We start from the raw sequence: 5919 nt of genomic DNA on the forward strand, positions 1-5919 counted from the left end.
GGGGGGGGGGGGGGGGAGAGGATCGTTTGTATAACTAAAAGTTAACCTCGTTACCTCCGGAAAATTGTTTCAATTATCGACGAGGAATTTTCATCGCTCATCACTGTGTGTGTGCAGCATTCTCTCGAGCATCGCAGGGGAGCGATAATATCGCCGAAGATGCGACGCTAAAGTGTCGACAGGGTTGAAAGTCGAGCCACGGTAATCTTGCTTTAACGCCGCGCAAAGTGCGAGCGTCGCGAGTGCGACAAGACAGGCGTGAGAGAAAGACGTCCTCATTAATCCTTCCGGCTTTATCCCGTCCCGCAATGGCACGTATCTTAAAGGTCCTCCCAGGAGTTGTGATAAATGTCATGCAAATATGCGCCCCTTAACGAGCCCTAAGTTTTTGCCCGGCAGCGCGAAAACTTTCGTGCCGTAAAGTTCGCTACAAAGGAGACACTACATCCCCCGGCTCGTCCGTCCGTCAGTCCGTCTTTCCTCGGCTCTCTGTGCTCGTTGCGCTTAGAGAGGCGTAATTGTTGTAACTTCTGGCCTCTCTTAGTCCCGTTGGTCCCGCGTCAAAGAACCCGCGTTGCCTACGCTCGTTAAATTGCGAGCAACGCGTGCGTCGTCAACGGGGTGTCTCGTGGATATTTTATTTTTCAACCACGCGACAGCGACATTGACGCACGAGGCGCATTTGTTTAAAAATAGCCGTATCGCCCGACGTTACTTTCGAGAAATTCATTAACTGTCCGCGCACTTGAAATTAACGGTGAGAAGAAGAAAATAGCGCGTCGAGGCCCGCAAAATCGACGTGTCGTTTATATCTGCGAAGAGAAAAGAAAGTACAGTCAATTCTCAGCGATCGCGACTGTTTTTTTTTCTTCTTTTTTTCGACAGGTTCGATCAATTTAATAAAGCGACTGTCGATACACGATAAACGATAATCTATGCGTCGATACGTGTTAGTAGAGATAATGGCCGGATTTAAGAGCCGAAAATACATCCGCATCTTTTTCAATTTGGCTCGTCGGAATATTTGGTGGTTTGACAGACGCGTCATTTTACAGTAACGTGACACATGTCGGGTAGACGATATTTTGAGCAAGAGCTCCTTAAAAATACCCACCGGACACAAAAAACGGTCACTTTTACGCGGTACAATAATGACGGAGAAATAAGCGGGGATGGGTTCGAATACGTGCGTGTCGCTTCATGCAAATTGCTCTAATTAATCCAATTCGTCTTGGGAAGTCCCGTTTTCCTTGTATGCCTCGCCCGGCGAACGTTACTTTATTATTAACTGCGTTAATTTTTCCACCAGACGACGGATGTCGCGTGAGACAGCCGCCACTTGGAATGCGTTCAAATTGAATATCCGCGCTAAGCACACATCGACACAGTCTTGTCGTTCTGCCACGAGGCACTCGGACTTTACGACTTCGACTTCGTATCACCGTCCTCGTATATTTACGCGTGTCTGCGCGCGAATTGCCTCTTTGTGTGCGAGACGCTTCGCGCGCGAGCGATGTCTCAGGCGAGAGAAAGGAAAAAAAAGTTTCCCCTTTGTCATTTATCTTTTTATCACTCTCCGTCGGCGTTAATTGGAGGATAGCAACTTCGTGAAGAAAGTCAGCGGGACGTATGGCGAAGCGTAAAATTTCCGCGCTTCTTCTAATTACCGCGTGAGATAATTACAAGTTTCAAACGCGAACTTGACGGAGTCGTTATTTATACAGCAATTAAGCACATTCAACGTCGGGGTTGACTATATCAGAAGCTCATGCGCCTCTCTTCCTTTTTACAATCTTCAATCCTTTGCCTCTACATCCGTTACTATGTATTTCTCGATTCGGCACGCAGTTTTTAATGACGCAGATTCGTACGAGACGCAAACCTACAAAATCTCGAGATTTTAATCTCGCATTTTGTACACAGGCAGGATAATTTAAAAACGCGTACGTTTTTTTTACCTTCCTTTTGAGAATAAATGAAAACCTCGCGAACGTTTCAATGCAATTTTTTTCACTCAAAATACGATTCCGGGAATCTCTTTCTTTCCGCTTTCTTTCTCTCTCTCTCTCTCTCTCTCTCTCTCTCTTTCTTCCTCTTTGTTATCCTTTGTGTCTGCTTGCGGAACAAGGCAACAACAAACGATCGAGAATATGCACCTGCCTCGTGCTTTGCCGCGCGATCCTCTTTGACGTCGTTCCCCGGACTGAGTGTCGCGAGAAGAACGGGCAGGAGTAGGAGAGAGAGAGAGAGAGAGAGAGAAAAGGAGGAAGTGCTGAGGGAGCAACATCGCTAAAAAAAAAGAACCGCCTTTCAAAGCGGATACTCTCCCGCCCCTCTTCCCCGGTACACGGGCAAAATGTTTTGCCATTCCGCGCATTTATCGAGCACGCACGTCGGATACTCCGCGATACGGAAAGCGATTCTCTAGGCGAAGCTGTCGGGAAGGATTTAAATCACGTACATCCTGCGCGAGGCGCATCCTCTTTCTCTCTCTTTCTCTTCGTATCCCTCGTGACTATTCGCGGTCGAGGTCTCGCTCGGCAAATAAAATCTTTATCCACGAAGCTTCTTATGGTTGCAGCGAAACCTGTCGTTACCGTTATCGATACTCGTTGCGCTTTGGAAATCTCTATCTAAGAGCAAGTATTAAAATACGGAAGCCAGCGAAATAATTAGTGTTCCGTATACGACGAAATATGAATTATCTGATAACTTCAATTATAATGGACGATAATAAATTTAAGAAAGTTTTAATTGAAAAGTGAAACACCATAACGAGCAGTGAAGTTAAATTCACTCGAGAGAAGCACTTCCTACTCTCTATTGTTACGTGGAATATCAATTTGAGTATGAAACTCTCCTTATGAGACTACTTCATTAATATAAAAGGCAGTGAGTGACCGACGATTGTTACCTCAACTTTTTTCATTAAGGAAGTGCAGAATCAGATGCATAATACGCTTATGTTAATAACAAATTTACACAGATTATGAGACACGATTTCTATCGCTGTGTGTGTGCTTCTAATTCCAACATTGGTAAGCTGTACATAACGGCGAACATATTATTCAACTTTGTGGGCCACTTTTGTTATCAAACTTGTGTGTTTCCATGGCATCTCATCTGCATTTAAAAATTCCGTCATGCGTCCAATTTCATAATTACTTTAAACTATTTCATTATTCCTTATTTTATTCATAAATTATATATTTGCACGCTGCACTGTCTGTTTTCTCAAGTTTTTGATTTTGCTGCATCACAAAAATATTGTCTGTCAATTACCATTTTTTTCTTTTAATATGTAGTTTTAAAGTTTCGGAATAAACTTTTTTCTCCTATACTTCCGTAGATTTCTTCAGTTTCTGTCCCAAAGATACAAAAATTTGTTTAGCAAAATTCACGTATGTTTAGTTGAAACTTGCCATTTACTTTTTTTGTAAAGGAGTTGAACGATTAAAAATATCCGCGGAAAAATCGAGAGGAAACGATTTTTTCCGAAACTAGAATTATATTGTCATGTATACTAAAGAGTCCCGTTTTGATAAAGATTATTATTATTATTATTACCACATGAAATTTATTTCAGATCGCCGCCTCTTGAGAGTGGTCTCCGCTTCGCTTTGCGGGAACGCCGGGAATTCCATGGGATCCGCGAAAAACGCAGGACACGAAGTTTCTAAAGTCAACTAATGACCAGCGTACACATCGTGCACTTCGGTCTACCTGGCGCGCATCAACAACCACCTCGCCGCTCTCGCCTCGTAACTTAAACGTTTCTCGTGGATCAACGCAACTCCTCTTCGAGCGACGAAGGCAGCGGCGGCGCATATCATCGCGGATAATCGTCCTCGCTGCGGCGCATATCACGGCCACTCATCGTTCTCGTGAGAGCGATTTTTGCGCGAGCGCGGATGCGTCCCCCGGCGCCGACAGGAAAGAAATCTGATACTAGAGGAGAGTCAGGGAGGATTACTAGAACTTTAAGCCGCAACTTTACGGTCCCTCGCGAATAATCGCCGGCGGCCTGACGGACGAAAGTCCCAGACGAGACGTTTATAACAGCCGAAAGATCGCCGGAGAACCCGTCCGCGCGACGAGATAAATTCCCCCGCGTGTGTCGCGTCGACGTGTAAAACAAAAGAAAGCGAGGGAGGGAGGGAGGAAGAGAAGAAGAAGAAAAGGGTGAGGAGGGAAAATAAACACAGGGGAAGAAAAAAAAACACGCAAGTACGGGGGGCTCGGAAGCGCGAGAGAGAGGTGGTCGCCGTCCACAGAGCGTTGATAAACGCTGAGTAATGGGGACGCAAATTGCGTGCGAGGAATACCGCGTGAGAAACGACCGCCCGATGCAAATTCTTCCGGTCGCGAGGGCGACGCAGCGACAGCCAGCGGCGCTGCCGTCGAAACGCTCGTGCAACCGCGACCACGTGCGCCGCGTAGGGTCCACGAAGCTGGCCGTTCTACGTCGTCTCCACGGAGCTCTCAAGAGGAGGGACGTGTGATCCTCGAAGGAACTCGCTGATTAGTTTAAATCGGAGCTGAGCTAAGATCTCCACGTGGAAGCGATACAGTATGCGTCGACAGCAACGCAGAGGTCGCAGGCGGGTCGCGATTGCTAGCTAGTCTATCGATGCTCACCGGTCTCAGATTTCGCGTTGCGATACTGCTTTTATTGCTGCGATCACTGAGATCCAGTGTTTAATATTCGGGAAACCGCGCACGGCTTCCATGATACTGCGAGTTAACGCGAGCGGAATCTTAGACGGTTTATTATCCGATCTCTGATTTCACCGGTGCACTGTTGCGAAGGGATGTTAGAATGTATAGTCTTCGGGATGTTACGAGCCAATGTTCACAACTTCGCGTTAACAACGCGCGTATAACGCACAGTCCCCGCAATCCGGCGAGTACGTAAGACGGTCGTCCCGTTGGGTCTGTCTCCACGTCGAAGTCTCGCCCCGACATCAATTACACACTTCGCTTCCCGGCTTTCGGCCGGATGCAGCGGCAAAGTGACCGCGCGATTATTTGCGAAACGGACGTTCCGCTTTAAGTGAAGGAAATGACTCCACGTTGTCCTCGAGATCCGGCACGTCGCGCGCACCTTTAACCCGCGAGGTATTGCGATGCGACGATATGAACGCGATGTAGAAACGTCCGATTCTCAATTTCCTGCGCTCGAATAAGTTTATAGAAACTGTTGGCGAAACCACGTCCGTTAGACGGCCGCAGGTGGTTCCTGAGTAACGATAGGATCTGAGAGTGACGTAAGTCAGTGCTGCGTTTTTTCAAAAACGCGATGCAGATTCTAAGACGATAAAAGTGAAGACATTGTACACACGTATACGTTATATCCGCGGAAATTTTTACAAATTATTACGCAAATACTTGTACAGGCAGATCGCCATACGATGTGTCTTTAGACGAGTGTTAGTTCCGCGAGTGACGACGGAGGTGCAAAGGGCACGATCGAAAGAAAGTGCGGGTGTTTCAAAGTGAGATATCTCTGCAGCGCATAAGTGCATAAGGGATTACAGCAAACTACTACTCGAAACGAGGCCCCGGTATTTGTCTACGTCCGCGCGAGACAGAAAGAGCGTCGAGTGTCGTCAAGTCCAAGGCAGTCAGGTCGATCTCGCCGTCGGCAACTTCCTTCGTCGTTCGGCCGTCGAGAAGATCAAATAGAAGATCGAATAGACACGAATAAGGCGCGCGCACTCGCTCGCGCAAGTTTCAAGAGGCGGGGGGTGGAGACGAACGAAGGGGTCGCGTGCCGGCTCTCGAGGAGCATCACGGCGCGGGGCGATCGGAGTCGCGGACAATCGACCGTTGCCCGCGATCCGCTCTTTGTGATACGTCATACCTACTACCATACCGTCCGCGACGGGAGGAGGCGAGTGGCGGAGGAAAAAGACGACG

The 5919-nt window shown here is 47.5% G+C and overlaps 1 protein-coding gene across 1 annotated transcript in view; it reads right to left on the bottom strand.

The window, feature by feature from the left end:
• The window catches only part of LOC106747455 (tyrosine-protein kinase transmembrane receptor Ror), a 254793-nt gene that overhangs the window by 175584 nt on the left and 73290 nt on the right, over positions 1 to 5919 (bottom strand). The gene's annotated exons all lie outside the window — the stretch shown is intronic.

Source organism: Dinoponera quadriceps, unplaced genomic scaffold (assembly GCF_001313825.1).
Source record: "Dinoponera quadriceps isolate SergipeBrazil2010 unplaced genomic scaffold, ASM131382v1 scaffold1750, whole genome shotgun sequence".
NCBI classification, from domain to species: domain Eukaryota; kingdom Metazoa; phylum Arthropoda; class Insecta; order Hymenoptera; family Formicidae; genus Dinoponera; species Dinoponera quadriceps.